At 37.6% G+C, this 16,195-nt stretch overlaps 1 pseudogene; it reads left to right on the forward strand.

The window, feature by feature from the left end:
* The first annotated feature begins 12,781 nt into the window (after positions 1 to 12,781).
* LOC140598701 (carboxymethylenebutenolidase homolog pseudogene) lies at positions 12,782 to 14,263 on the forward strand (annotated as a pseudogene).
* The last annotated feature ends 1,932 nt before the right edge of the window (positions 14,264 to 16,195 follow it).

The raw sequence follows: 16,195 nt of genomic DNA on the forward strand, positions 1-16,195 counted from the left end.
GTAGAAGCGTCCAAGCAGAAGTGCCGGAGTGAATCATTTATAAAATATCTCATAATTAAAAAGACGATCTTAGGTACTTGATGTTTTCTTAATGCCTTTGGTACAATTTGCATTAAGCATTAGTTACTCAAAATTTCTACTTTCCTAAAGCCTTAAAGATAATTTTGAGATACTTAGAAACTAGATGCTTTTAAAGGAAGGTTATTATGGATTCAAATGGCAGAGGGAACAAACTGTGTTGTGTAGATATATCCACATGCCAGATGCAAGACTTCTTTCTATTCATTTCCATTCATTTTTCTATAGATTTTCACCTCATATACTTAAATGTTTACTATGTTTCAGATTCTAGGTCACTGTAAGTGAAGGCAGAAACTGAGAATTTATTAAATAAGAAAACAATGTATCCAGACAGAAAACCAATGGCAATATTTTAGTATTCCAAGGTGAGCTTCAAGATCAAGTTAACATATATGATTTTCTGACTTTAATTTTAAAGACTTTCAAGTCTGAATACAATTATGTGAAAACTTAATAAACTTAAAGGGTTACTGGAGCGACTATCCTTATCTCCTACTCAAAAATACAACCACACTAAATTTGACATGCTCATCTGTTAGTTATAATCCCAAGGAAAAAAGGAAGAAATATTTTATTGAATTTATGAATAAAATGACATCAAACATTAGTGACCATTACAGCTTAGCAAATATTATGGGATATGGCAGTAACATTAGGAACGGAACGTCAGGTCCTCAGTTGATTGGACTCTCCTGTGGCGAGGCCCAAATGTGCAGGCTTACTCTCTGAATCAAGTCAGAACAGAGCAGAACAGCTCATACACATAGAGCAGTGGAAGGAACCAAACCAATAGAGCCAGACATTGGAGACCACAGAAAGCAGTGGCATCAAGGACCCAAGTGGAGAATAAGTCTTAGAAGAGACATTTCCTTCTTGAAAAATCAAAATATATAAGAAAGGAGAGGCAAGAGTGTAGATGAATTTTTATTTTTGGGGAAGTATTACATTAAGTGTGGAATGACCTTCAGTTTCTCAATGGAGGAGGAGGTAAGATAAGGAAGTTGGGGAAGGCAAAGATAGGCAAACAAGGAAAAAGGATTGGAAAGATTCTGGGGGGTAGCCATTCTGAGGAACGGGAAGAGAAATCAACCAAGGAAAAAATAATAGCACAGAGCATTGTTCCTCGATAGAGGAACAAACCAAACAAGGCCAACAGCAAAGGGTAGGAGCTAAGAAGAAGACTGAAAGTTTGGAAGAATTAATGAAGCAGAAATCAAAGATACCAAAGATAGGAAAAAGCAGAGGGGAGGGGGAACTGATGACTTTATGATGATGGGGCAAAACAGGCTTCTCCTGGTAATTACAACATTCACTAGATTTAAACAGTGAAGAAAGTCTTGAGTGCTTCTTGCATAGACTGTTACATAGCTTTCCAATCTGTATTTCATGGCAGCTACCATCATGTTACTAAAACATCACTTTAGTTACATTCTTCCCGAGTTTCAGAACTTCCAATGGCTTTCTCATGTCTCCTGGGAAAAGTCCCAACTTTTCCACCTGCCACACAAGGCTCTCTAGAAAAGACACCCCGATGTGATCTAATTACATGAAGACTGTGTCCTGGGCAAAAAGTGAACTGGTTTGGTGCTTCCATACTTTTGGTCTGTTGATTTTAAGTTCTGTGCTTGTAATGTCCTACCTCTATGTCTACATCCAAAAAGGTTATTGTCCTACCTTTTCTTTATGATCCACATCAGACTTCATGTGCCCAATGTAACCTTCCCTAACAGCCACCCATCATCTTTGCCTGAAGTTCCAAGTACCCTTCAAGTACTACTATGTCCTCCAAAAAACTGTCCCATAGTTACCTTTGCATTCATTTTGCATTTACAGGGGATCCCTGGGTGGTGCAGCGGTTTGGCGCCTGCCTTTGGCCCAGGGCGCGATCCTGGAGACCCGGGATCAAGTCCCACGTCAGGATCCCGGTGCATGGAGCCTGCTTCTCTCTCTGCCTGTGTCTCTGCCTCTCTCTCTCTCTGACTATCATAAATAAATAAAAATTTAAAAAAATTGCATTTTGCATTTACAGCATATATTCACTTGGTTCTTATGTTATACCTCCTCCTTTGCAGCTATTTTTGTGTATTGGCTCCCCAGATAGATTTACCTGGAAAAGAAAAGCTGTTTTCTCTCCCTCTTGTATCCATACAGCTCCACATCATGAGATAAAGACCACTCAGGAAACATCTATCGAGGAACAATGCTCTGTGCTATTATTTTTTCCTTGGTTGATTTCTCTTCCCATTCCTCAGAATGGCTACCCCCCAGAATCTTTCCAATCCTTTTTCCTTGTTTGCCTATCTTTGCCTTCCCCAACTTCCTTATCTTACCTCCTCCTCCATTGAGAAACTGAAGGTCATTCCACACTTAATGTAATACTTCCCCAAAAATAAAAATTCATCTACACTCTTGCCTCTCCTTTCTTATATATTTTGATTTTCCAAGAAGGAAATGTCTCTTCTAAGGCTTATTCTCCACTTGGGTCCTTGATGCCACTGCTTTCTGTGGTCTCCAATGTCTGGCTCTATTGGTTCCACCTTTCTAAGACCTTCAACTTTAGTTTTTATATTGCTCTGGCTCATTCTTCCTCTTTATTTTATTCCTAAAAATAATTTAAAATTAAAATTTAAAAGAATAAATTAAATTAAAAACACATATTTCCTCTTTGTTTTATTTCTAAAAATAAAATTCCCCAAACCCAGCAATGGCTCATGTTATTTCCCCACTCTCCAATTTTCTTATTCATGAAACTTTTGCTTCTATCTCCTCATCCCTCACTTCAAAACTCAGCAAGACTTCTGTCCCTACCATGTGGCCCAAATTGCTTCCTCTTAATTCATCAAAGATCTTCTAAATACAATATCTGATGATGTTTTCCCATTCTTATTTCTATATTGTGTACTAAGCTACTAAAACTTTTTTTCAACTAACTCAAATAGGTGCCTCTAACTAAATAGGTTTTTCTGACATTTATCTCCCATGATTTTCCTCCTACTTCTTCTGACTTTCCTTCATTGCCTCTTCTTCTTCTGTGTGCCATTTTATTAGTTATTACCCCTAGATCCTTCCCTCAGTCTCTTCTCTTCCTGACCTAAACTCACTTGAAGGAAAATGAATCTGATCCCACAGACTTTTTCATCATCTCCATGTATACAATTCTACTATGATCTCTAAGATTTTTTATTTATCAGAGATCAACCAAACACATATGAACACATTTTTAAAATGCCTCTCAGATCTCTCATCTTTTTACATTCTTTAAGATATTTATTTATTTATTTATTTATTTATTTATTTATGGCACACACACGTGTGTGTGAGAATGGTGGTGATGGGGAGGAGCACAGGGGGAGGGAGAGGATGGGGAAAGAATCCCAGGCCAACTGGTTCTCATGCCCCTGAGATTCTGACCTGAGCCAAAACCAAGAGTCCTGCACTTAATGGACTGAGCCACCCAGATGCCCCCCGTCCTTTACACTCTTACAGTAATGGATATTCTTTCTCATTTCCTTTTGCCAGAACTATCTACATAATTGGTGAGCTGAGCAATAGACTGGATTTCAATCATTCTGTCCCTGGCCAGGACATTTGTAAACAGCACAAAATAGAAAACTACTTCTAATGTTGTAACCCTACTCGGGATACCCATTTGGGCTACCTACTCAGAAAAGCTGATACTCCAACCTGGATCCCACTTCTGGTCTCTCTTACTCTACTTAGGACCTCTACCCCTCGTTTCCACCCTTTATCTTAAGCGCAGGGTCTTCTCTCTTACTCTGAGTGTCCACTAGGTTTCTGGCCATTCAGCTACATTGTGTTTCACTGCTACATGAGTCCAAGGAGTTTTATGTCAAGAATGGAGGGGGGGACAAGGACGTAAGGGCTCACTGTCCATCACCTCAAAGGAGATTATTTAAAATATAGCCAGACTTTTCACATTTTCAGGTTTCACACCCTGCTGCAATCTAGATTGGACTAGACCTCAGTTCTCTAAGTTGGGTGACCTTGGATAAATTATTCAAATTCCTTCTATAAGTTAATTTTCTTAGCTATAAAACACAGGCAATAATAGTACTTAACTTGTGTGCTCGTGAAAGGATTAAATAAGTAGATTCACATAAAGCACTTGGAAGAGTGCCTGGCAGAAAAGAAGTGCTCAATAAATGCTAGCCATTATAATTCCACCTTGTTTGCCATAATGGTAAGAGAGTGTCTGTTCTCACCTTTTCCTTAGGTTGCATCATCTGAGGACTCCTTTAGTTATCCTAGATGTATCAGGATGTGCTGGAGAAAGTTGGAAAAAAGCTATCTAAATAATAATGATAATTAATAATAAGAAGAATAGAACAAGAATAATATATTTAAAATAACCAAAGCTTCAGTTTTAGTATCTCCTGTAATCCTCACAAAAATTTTATGTGACAAATTCTATTGTTTTCTTGTGCATGTGCCTGTGAACTATGCCTCTGGTAGACTGGTTGAAGATTGCTGCTCCCTTAGATGATCCCATGACATTCCACCTCTGGGCTACCAGTAGTAAAATTATTTTATGGGATCCAAATGGACTTTTACCACATAAGAACTGTTGAAACTCCTAACAGGGTTTTTATTCTGTGCCTTCAGTTAGTTTAAGTGGAAAATGAATGGTGTCCAAAAGTCTGGGGCACCCTTTCCCAAAGAAATAATGTATTTTCCTCACAGGATTGGTCTGGCGGAGGCAACATGGAAAATGATAGCTCAACTTTCCACACAGGCAAGTCAGTCATCCAAGCTGCTTCCATCTGTCCCATGTCTACCTGAGCATGGGGGCAAGCAAGGAACACTACCATCCCCAACTCAGGATGCCTTATCCTTCAGGCAATAGGATTTCTGTACGCATACTTTCAACTAATGATTTCCAAAGTGAGTTATGTGTACAGAACAATCCCTTGTGGGTAGCCCCAGTGGTTCAGCAGTTTAGCACCTGCCTTCAGCCCAGGGTGTGATCCTGGAGACCTGGGATCCAGTCCCACATCAGGCTCCCTGCATGGAGCCTGCTTCTCCCTCTGCCTGCATCTCTGACTCTCTCTCTCTCTGTGTCTCTCATGAATAAATAAATAAAATCTTTATAAACAAAACAAAAAAACAATCCTTTGGGGGTATACAAAGAACTGTTAGAACTTCTACTTAGGTTGATTCTTTTAATCTAAGAAAATAAACTAAACTGTAATAAAATGTAACAAATGGATTGACACCAGCACCCTCACACAGTCTACACATCAGAAAGTTACAGGTCACTATTGGTATCTTGAGGAAATGAAAGTCAACTGTTTCAAGTTTGCTCACCCTTTCTCTATGTAGGTAACACCTGGTACTGGGCTATCTGACAAGAATTTCAGAAAAATTAATACCCAATATGTTCTTTTAAAGAAAATGTGACTTTTTTAAATGAATGAGCAAATGTTTTTCAAAAGACAGTCATGCTACTGAGAGAGCATGTTGGTATCAATTATTAAAAAAAAAAAACCAATAACACCTGTACAATTGAAAAACTTGGAAACAAATTTTTCTAATTTGTTTATAATTTTTCTAAATTAGAAATTATTTCCAAAGGCAATTAGAAGATGGAAACATTTAGTTCTAAACTAATATAAAGGGATCCCTGGGTGGCGCAGCGGTTTGGCGCCTGCCTTTGACCCAGGGCGCTATCCCGGAGACCTGGGATCGAATCCCATGTCAGGCTCCCAGTGCATGGAGCCTGCTTCTCCCTCTGCCTGTGTCTCTGCCTCTCTCTCTCTCTCTCTCTCTCTCTATCTATCTATCTCTGTGTGACTATCATAAATAAATAAAAATTTTTAAAAAAATAAATAAAATAAACTAATATAAAGATGTATTTTCATATTTTTAAGAAGTGGGTCAAAACTGCTTAATTCTTTCTTTTTAGATACATTCATTAAAATTATAAAAATATAGATAAATAAAAATAAAGAATAAGTCAATAATGAACTTTTTCCATTTTCATCTTCATATCTTTGTAATTTATCTTTTTAACTCTAATGGTCAAAAAAAATTTCAAAAACAAACTAAAAAATATAACATTTGAAATACATTTGGTAGTAAAATAAACCAAACTCAGTATCAGACTTTTAAATAGTTCTTTACAAGTAATTAAATCAACTTTTAAAAAAGCGAGGCATATTAACCACATACACTTTAATATAGTTACTAATACATTAAGTGAAAGTAAAAATAAATTATCTTCCAATGTTATAATAAAAGTCCTTTTAAAATATTTTATTTATTTATTTTAGAGAGAGACAGAGGGTCCAAGGGGAGGGAGGAAGAACAGAGTGGGAAGGAGAGAGAGAGCCTGGTGCAGACTCCATGCTGAGCTCAGAGCCAGACTTGGGGCCTGACCTCACAACCCTGAGGTCACAACCTGACCTGAAACCAACAATGCTTAACCAACTGAGCCACCCAGGCTCTCCAGCAAGAATAATTTTTAAAAGAAACATTTATCTCATCTTTCTCCAATTTCTAACTTTAGTATGTTTTTATATATATATTATGTTTAAATATAACATATATAAAATATCACATTTGAAATACATATGTAAATATATATTTTAAATATATATAAAGTATAGTAGATAGCACATTGCCTAATAGCCTGGAAATGTTTATAATTTTGAGATAAATAAACCTCTATTGGTGTGTTTTCATCACCTTTTCTGTTACTAATGGGATACACTATTTTAAATAAGATCTTTGAGAAAGAAAAGAGGCAGGTATATTCACATTTCCAGAGTCCTTCAAGCAACCTTCCTTCAAGTGCCAAGTGTACTTGGGGCACTAAATAATGGCCTGCCTTTCCCATACTTCTGATCATTATCCTAAGGCAGGCAGCCATCCTAGGGATAGAAGCACATAACTTCCTAAGTCCCTAAGATGTTTAACTGTATTACAGTAGCATATTTGGCTGCCCTTAGGAGCTAAATATTATAATTTCTTATTAACTCAATGGAAACTAAAAATAACTCAAATTTAATAAGAATCTTGATGTAAAATTCCAAAACTAAAAAGGAACCTATCTTATTAATAACTCTTTAATTATACAAACTCATATCATCACTTTTAAGAATAACAAAATTCTGTGAATATCTAAATGCCTCAGCCTGTTGTGTCTCATACTAGGGTCTGCAAGAATATCCTTGGAGACATAGAAATTAATGAAACTTCATTTCAAGTTTCCTTTGTGTGTGTGTGTGTGTACACATTTAGTTTTATTGTAACAAAGAAACTTGTACACTTTTAACGTTTAAAACTGAGCATCTTTCCTTTCAAGTGAAACAAAAAGAAAATTTAAAAATAAACAGGAACAAAATTACAATAGAGAATGTCAATTCCAAATAAGATCCTACAAGTTCTTCTGATTCTCCCATCGAGTGGCAGGGCTCAAGTCATCATTAGGAGATTTTTATTTTAAAAGTGTCATCTTAAACTGCAAGGATGTCCGTTAAACATCACAATTAAACATGCCAAAGGAGAAGCCATGTTGTCAAAATGCCCACTTAACCCACCCAAACATCTCAAACCCACCCTTTGCTGACCTTCTATAACCCCATTTTTTTTTAAGTTTTTTTTTTTTTTTAAACAAGAGAAAGTAGACAGGTACATGTTGGTAAATGCTAACTGTCCATATTCACATAGAGACACAGTTTCCTTTAGATACTAATGTAACACAAGCTTAAAAAGGTATATTCTGAATCATCCAAAAGACTACCTGACAACAGATAATTGCCATCTATTTCAGTGTGAAAAGTTAGCATCTTTATTTATAACTATACTGAGATCAAGCAATAATAAAAATATATCATTTAACTTTTATCCACTTCATCTCCAACACTAAATCAAAAACTCTAGGGTTCAGTAAGTCTTTTTGTTGTCAGTTGATGTTTTAAAGACTATGTACATTACTCCAGAATAAAAAAACACTGTCATATTCAATTTTTAAGTGGGAAATCCCAGCAGAAATAATAGAATTCATGTGCATGACTGATCTGTAACCTGATAAATATAGCTTGACTACTACATTGTTTGAATGAGTTATAAATAAAAGGCAGGTTATAAGAGAATTGTTCCAGTTGAAAAAACCAAGTTTATCCAAAGAGAAAAATATAAATTTAAAGTAAAGTGATTTTCCATGTTTTCACAAAGCTTTTTCTTCTCATAAGTATTTTATAAATTGGTATTCACAAATATTTGATAAAGACCCATATTTATGGTTTCTTTATTTTGTCTGTAAAGCTCAACAAGTATCTTTCTATTCACTCAGATAACATCTTAGTCTATTAGTTGATAGATTTACCAGAACCAATTCACCTTTACTTACAGACAAATAATAAAAATAACCCTACAAACAAAATATTCAGAAACAACAAGCTAAAAATGTATCATGGGCAGACAATGTTTGATCAAATTTAGTATATAATTATAAAATCATTTAGGAAATTAAATCTATTTTATTAATTTAATAGCAACCATGGCTTGTTAAATTTTCATAGAGGCTCTGTGCTGATAGTTTCTATATCTGAAACTATTCTAAGTTGTTTTGAATTTCAATTATACTTTAAACACACTGTGCTGTCAAATCCAACTGACTGCAGAACCCATTCTTCATATATACATCATACATACACACATACGCATTCCATCAAAGAGTCTCCGGGGATTAAATATGAACAAGATTATCACCTACCTTTCAAATTATACCTTTGGTACCTAACATTGTTGAGCCATGAAAAGACTTCTAAGTGACTATTTGCCATTATCATAACAGAATTAAAATATAAAAACAAAATCATAACAAAACATGGTAATACTTTCTGATAAGAAACAACCCATATTGCTCTTTATAAGAACTTATGGAATTATTAATATGTTCTCAATAATACTTGGCTCTTAATTTTTACTAAAGATTATATTCTATATATGCAACTGGATTGTTAAAAAATATAAATTATACTAGTATGGAGATAGATTTGTTCACTTTATTAAACCATTACTTATTAATACAATGTCATGATTCAAATTTGTTGTGCTACTTTTTTGAACATGTGGGCCAACAATCAAAGAAAGTCCTTAGCAGGAAATATCTAAGGGAAATAAATTTTATAACAACATCTGTATTTTAAAAAGAAAAAAGCAAATTCCCCAAAATGACATAATTGTTAATTTATTAACTAGGTGCACAAGAATCTTATTCAAAATGTAGTAAATGCATTTCTTATTAAAATAATCACAAAGGATCCCTCTGTTATCAGATTTAGAAAAAACTTGCTTTATGACAAGATGTTGGCCTCAAGAATAAAATAACACCTAGCGATTTGAAAGAAACCTTTCTATAAGAATAATGATCCAAAAAAAAGAAGAAAAATGATTCAATACTTTGTCCATGTAAAAAATTAATATGCAAAGTGAATGTAAATATAAATAGTATCCCTATAATAAATAGTTACAAGGATATGAAATCTGTAATATATTATGATTCAACTTTTCATTCTGATGTATTTCACATATACGGATAACTTAGAAGCCATTAAATACATTTTTCCTTCATTTTACTTTCAGCTGAATTTAAACATATACCCTGAATTTTTAAGAGGTATTATTTCACATGTAAACAGTGCCATCTTCTGGCAGTTGAAACTATTTGTGTATTGACATACAATTCATTATGGATTGTACTGTCGTTTTCTTGACAAGTAATGTGTACAGTTTAACGAATAAAAACCCTTAATCTTGGGGCATCTGGTTGGCTCAGTAGTTAAAGTTCTGACTCTTGGTTTTGGCTCAGATCATGATTTCAGGGTCCTGGAATTGAGCCCTGTATGGGGCTCAGAGCTCAGTTCTGAGTTGGTTTGAGATTCTCTGCCTCTCCCCCTGCCCTTCCCACTCATGCATGCTCTCTAAACAAACAAACAAATAAATAAATAAATAAATAAATAAATAAATAAATAAATAAATAAATCTTGGGGGGGGCAATAACTTTAAACTAAAATCAGTTGATTTTTTTTAAATGGCCTTTAAAAATAAAAGCATTCATTACCATGTCTTTAAATTGATACAATTTAAAAAGGGACTAAGTCAGGAACTCTAGATTCTACCACTAAATCTTCTAACTAGATATTGAATCTTAAACTAATCACTCAGGACCTCAGTCTCCTCAACTGAGGAAATAAGACTGTTCAACTAAGTCATTAATTAAGTTACTTTCAGTCTGCAGTTCCACTTGATTTTACCTTTAGAAATTTCATTTCTGGTTTTAGCATCCTAATACTGAGTGTAGGCCTGTTTATGACACTTTTTCATGGTTATCTCTTTTACTGATGTGGTATTGTCTGGTTATGTTCTCTGCTTGAATTTTCTACAGAAATAAATCTTAATTTATATTTATCCTTCTCACTGCTCACTCCCCTTTCTACACATTAGAAAGACATCACCAAATTGTAAATAAAACTAAACTGAAGTAACTGAAAACAAGTTTTTAAAAACATTCATGATGATTTAAATAAGATAGGTCAATGTCAAACCAAGCAATTAAAATAGCAAAGACACCTCTCAGGGACGCCTGGATGGCTCAGCAGTTGAGCATCTGCCTTTGGCTCAGGTCCTGATCCCGGGATCTGGGATGGAGTCATATCAGGTTCCTTGTGGGGAACCTGCTTCTCCCTCTGCCTCTGCCTCTCTCTCTGTGTCTCTCATGAATAAGTAAATAAAATCTTAAAAAAGAAAAAAAAAAGAAATCTCTCCAAAGCTTCTGGAATCTTAAGTGTTTACAAAATAAATAAGAAACAGAATAGGCTCAAGTTTGGGCAGTTCTTCCTAACATCCCCATAGATTTTACCAACACTAGCCTGTATTACAGGCTTGTCCCCTTGGATTTATTTAGTGTATCCTTCTTCCTTTGAGTCATTAACTCAATTTTCAAAATATCTTGTTCTAATACACATATACCTTCTTATTCAAACTCCTTGGCATCCATCTAGTCCAGGCTCTCAACTTCCTAGGCCTGCATTACTAAAATATCCGTTATGGTTTTATGCTTTTCTAAAAGTAATGTAAGGATCATCTGGGATGCTGGTTAAAGCATGTCATCTCCTATACCAGCACTGTCTTACAGAAATTTCAGATGAGTCACAAATGTAATTTTAAATATTCAAGTAGTCAGATTCAAAAACTAAAATGAAACAAGTAAAATTAATCTGATGCATGTGAAAATATTATTTCAATATGTAATCAATTAAAAACCATATCAGTGTGAAACTTTACATTCTTTTTTTTTTATACTAGTCTTTGAAATCTGGTATTTTTATAATTGTAGCATATCTCAGTTCAGACAAGCACATTTCAAGTGCCTACGAGCCAGCTATGGCTAGTGGCTAAGGTACTGGACTGAATTAGATTCGGAGAAAAGAGAATAAAAGTCAGGAATCTACATATAGCAAAATACCCAAGTGATTCTTTCACACTCTCAAGTTTGAGGACCACCACTCTAGACTGACCTATATACAATCCACTCTACAACCACTATTGAATTTACACTTAAAAAAAGATGCCCCTTTAATTATGTCAGTTCTAAGAGCCTAGAAATCCCTGGTACATCCAACTCAGGTGGATATTTGAAGCTCCCAAAATGTGGCCTCACCTCATCCATCCAATTTGAAAAGGTCTTGGGTTCTTCCATGAAATTTTCCTAGGCAAATAGTCAAATGATCATTCATTCAGCAAATATTGATGGAGTACCCACTAAATGTCATCATGGATCCTCCATGGTAACAGGGAAGATATAACACAAATCATTACAGAAGTATTACAATGTCATCGTTTTCATTGTAACAATGAAAGCAATGCTTTGAAATAGTGCTCTGAAATGCTAGGAGAATGCATAAGGGCAGGATCTTATAGTCCTGAGAGGCCAAAGGAAATTTCTAGAATACAGTTACATTTAAGTAAAAATCAATCAATCAATTAATTAATTTGAACAGGCAGAAATTTCTAGGCAGCAGTAAGCACATTATGAAAAGCCCTGAGATGGAAAAGTGACTAAAGGAATACGCAGATTGGTAAAGTAATCTGAAAGACAGCCATAGAGTTAGGCAGAAGCCAGATAAAGCCAAGTTTATGAGACTTCAATTTTTGTTTTTTTTTCAAGTGTGCATACTTAAACAAAACTACATTACAAACTCCTCCAAAGGTACAGACCTGGTCTTCTAAACTTAAATATTTCACATCTCCTCATAGTGCACAAAAAAGTATTTAATAAGGGATGTCTGGGTGGCTCAGCGGCTTAGTGCCCGCTTTCGGCCCAGGGCATGATCCTAGAGACCTGGGATCAAGTCCCATGTTGGGCTCCCTGCATGGAGCCTGCTTCTCCCTCTGCCTGTGTCTCTGCCTCTATCTCTCTGTGTGTTTCTCATGAATAAATAAAATCTTTAAAAAAAAAGCATTTAATAAATGCTTCTTCTATACATGAAAAACATATTTTGCCAGCCTTTTAAATTCTAGAATCTCCAAAATTATACCAAAAATTATTTATATATTCAGATAAATGAAACCGAAGAAAATTTTTTCCTTAAGTGCTGAGTATCGATATAAAATTCCTCAGAAAGAGAAACAATTTTTATTTGTAGTAGACTGAGCATGTGGCTCTACCGGTATGATGTCCAGTTCTGCCTCTAAATTCCTGGTGGAAGGAGTGAAAAGATGGTGATTTAAACACACCTGTGTGGCCCGTCCCCCCCCCCTCCCCCCCCGCGGGCTGCCCCAGCGACCGCCCCGGGCTCCCGCCCCCACCGTCGGGCTCGAGGGCCGCCTCGTGTGACATTGGCCACAAGCTAGAGTATGGAGGGATGGGGCGTGAAGTTCAAGTGGAGCACATCAAGGCTTATGTCACCAAACCCCCCTTTGACACGGGCAAGGCTGTGATTGTCATCCAGGATATCTTTGGCTGGCAGTTGCCCAATACCCGATACATGGCTGACATGATCGCAGGAAATGGATACACGGCCATCGTTCCAGACTTCTTTGTAGGGCTCTTGCCCTACATCCTTGCCCTACATCCATCCCCTGGCATCCTTCTGGGGACTGGTCCACCTTCCCAGAGTGGTTGAAAACAAGAGATGCCAGAAAAATTGATAAAGAGGTTGATGCCGTCTTGAAGTATCTGAAACAACAGTGTCATGCCCAGAAAATTGGCATTGTGGGATTCTGCTGGGGTGGCGTGGCCGTCCATCACGTGATGATGAAGTACCCAGAATTCAGGGCAGGGGTGTCCGTCTACGGCATCATCAAGGATTCTGAAGACGTGCACAGTTTAAAGAACCCCACATTGTTCATTTTTGCTGAAAATGATGCTGTGATTCCTCTTGAGCAAGTGTCTTTGTTGACTCAGAAGTTGAAAAAACACTGCAAAGTGGAATATCAAATTAAAACATTTTCTGGGCAAACCCATGGCTTCGTGCATCGAAAGAGAGAAGATTGTTCAGCAGAAGACAAGCCCTATATAGATGAAGCAAGAAGGAATTTGATTGAGTGGTTGCACAAGTACGTTTAGCCGCAGCCAAGTATAAACTTCCTCAAAATAGTTTGCATCCAGAAATTTGCTTTGGGATACTGGGGTCATTTGATTTAATTTTCACTTTATATAAAATACATCAAGGAATCCTGAAACTCATTATTCCATCTGAAACATACATTCAGTAGAAAATGGCAATGCATGGTATAATTTAACTTATAACGCATTAAAAAAAACCCCAAACCAGGTCAGTACCTGAAGAATTTGGATGATAGAGTAATATCCTAACTATTAGTAAAAACCTAGGGCTGTTTATGGACCAGCTGACAGTTCTGGTGTGGACTTCATGATTTTTAATTAAGTACATCCTTTAAAATGATTAACGTGCCAAAGCCATGAAGAACATGAAGTATTAACTCAGATTCAAAGCCCAGCTTAATTGGACATTTATCTGTCTCAATGCAGAAGAATCTGTGGTGTTCATAAATTTCATTATGAGAGATCCTGAGGTTAAACTAGGGTTTCATTGACCTAATTCTATCAAGCCCATAAACTTACTTTTTGAATGTGTGGCTTTTTCTAAAAGCTAATAAAGAACCATGGGTTAAAAAAATAAATAAATAAATAAATAAACACACCTGTGTGTATACACAGGTACAAAAAACTAAAGGGTGTACGGAAAATATTTTAGGGCTACTTGGCCTATTAGCTATGTTTCAAACTGATCAAAATCTGATAACACTGTCATAGGCAGCATTCTAAGATGGCAGAAAAATCCATGGCCTCTAAGGAGCACATTTTAGATAATCTCCTCTGTTTGAGTGTGGCCAGAGCCCATGACTATGATGGGATTCACTTCCCGGATTAAATTCATTAAAGGTAAAAAAAAAAAAAAAAATCATCAAAGGGGAAATTAACTGACTAGGTCTAACCCAGTCAGATGGGTTCTTTTTTTTTTTTTAATTTTTTTATTTATTTATGATAGTCACAGAGAGATAGAGAGAGAGGCAGAGACACAGGCAGTGGGAGAAGCAGGCTCCATGCACCGGGAGCCCGATTTGATCCCGGGTCTCCAGGATGGCGCCCTGGGCCAAAGGCAGGCACCAAACCGCTGCACCACCCAGGGATCCCCAGTCAGATGAATTCTTAAAAGGGATCTCCATGAAGTCAGACTCGCAGTATGAGAAGGTCTATGGAAGAGCCATCTGGCAAAGGCACAAGACTCCCCTCTGGCCAAGGAGCAAAACAACAGTAACCCCAGTCCAAGGGTATTAATTCTGCCAACAGCCAAGGGGCTTGGAAGAGAACCCTGGGTCTTCTGGGTTGATGGATGCAAATGGATGAGATTGCACTTGCAGAGACACCTGTATTTCAACTGCGTGAGACTCTTGAGTAGAGCATCCAGCTGTGTCACAGCAACCCCTGATGTACCAGATGGCGATAATAAATGCGTGTTATCTTCAGCCATCAATTTGCGGTAATTTGTCATGCAATCATAGACAGTAAGACACTAAGGCATTTCTCATATAATCAAGTAGGATAGCATGTCTGGTGCGTAGTTTTTGAGACTTGATTTTTACAAATAATGTTTCTAGCTGCTTCAAGGACTACAGTGTTTTTGCAATTGACACGGATTGTGCGCTCTCTTCCAAGCTTCTCATCCTAACGTAAAATCAGTGAATTCGTGGGTCAGAATTCCCTGACAACTTCTTCCGCGTGTCTGGGCCTGATTGGGGGGAACTTATTCCCGAGGAACTTATTCCCGCGCGCAGAGGCAGCCCCTGAGGCTCCCCGCTGACAGCACAGGACACCGGCTGCGGCTCACCCCTTTAACCCCAACCCAATTCGTGTTTTTTTTTTTTTTAAGAATTTATTTATTCATGATAGACACACAGAGAAAGAGAGCGAGGCAGAGACCCGGCGGAGGCAGAAGCAGGCTCCATGCAGGGAGCCCCACGCGGGACTCCACCCCAGGGCTCCAGGGTCAGGCCCAGGCTGAAGGCGCCTCAACCGCTGGGCCACCCCGGCCGCCCCCAATTTCTTAAAAGCTGCGCCCGCATCCAGTCACCAGGACCTCTCAAGCTGCGGCTGGGCAGCCACGCAGGCGGGTTCTTCACTGACTCCGGAAGCATCTAAGCAGAAGTTTGGGGAGGTGGCGGGGGTCCCTGGGGCACGTTAAGATGCAACCCGCGCGGTTCACATCACTTTGAAAATAGCTTTGAGGGATCCCTGGGTGGTACAGCGGTTTAGCGCCTGCCTTTGGCCCAGGGCGCGATCCTGGAGACCCGGGATCGAATCCCACATCGGGCTCCCGGTGCATGGAGCCTGCTTCTCCCTCTGCTTGTGTCTCTGTCTCTCTCTCACTGTGTGCCTATCATAAATTAAAAAAAAGAAAAAGAAAATAGCTTTGAAAAAAAAAAAAGAAACAATCGCTTTGGCACTGACGAGCTGGGATCCTGGGCCGCTCAGTCCGCAGGCCTCCGGAGCGGGCGTCAAAGCAGGTTCTGCAGTCCTCTCGCCTCAGCTGCTGCCCGCGACCACAATTACAGGGGCCCGCCA

This window comes from Vulpes vulpes, chromosome 4, assembly GCF_048418805.1.
Source record: "Vulpes vulpes isolate BD-2025 chromosome 4, VulVul3, whole genome shotgun sequence".
Lineage (NCBI taxonomy): Eukaryota > Metazoa > Chordata > Mammalia > Carnivora > Canidae > Vulpes > Vulpes vulpes.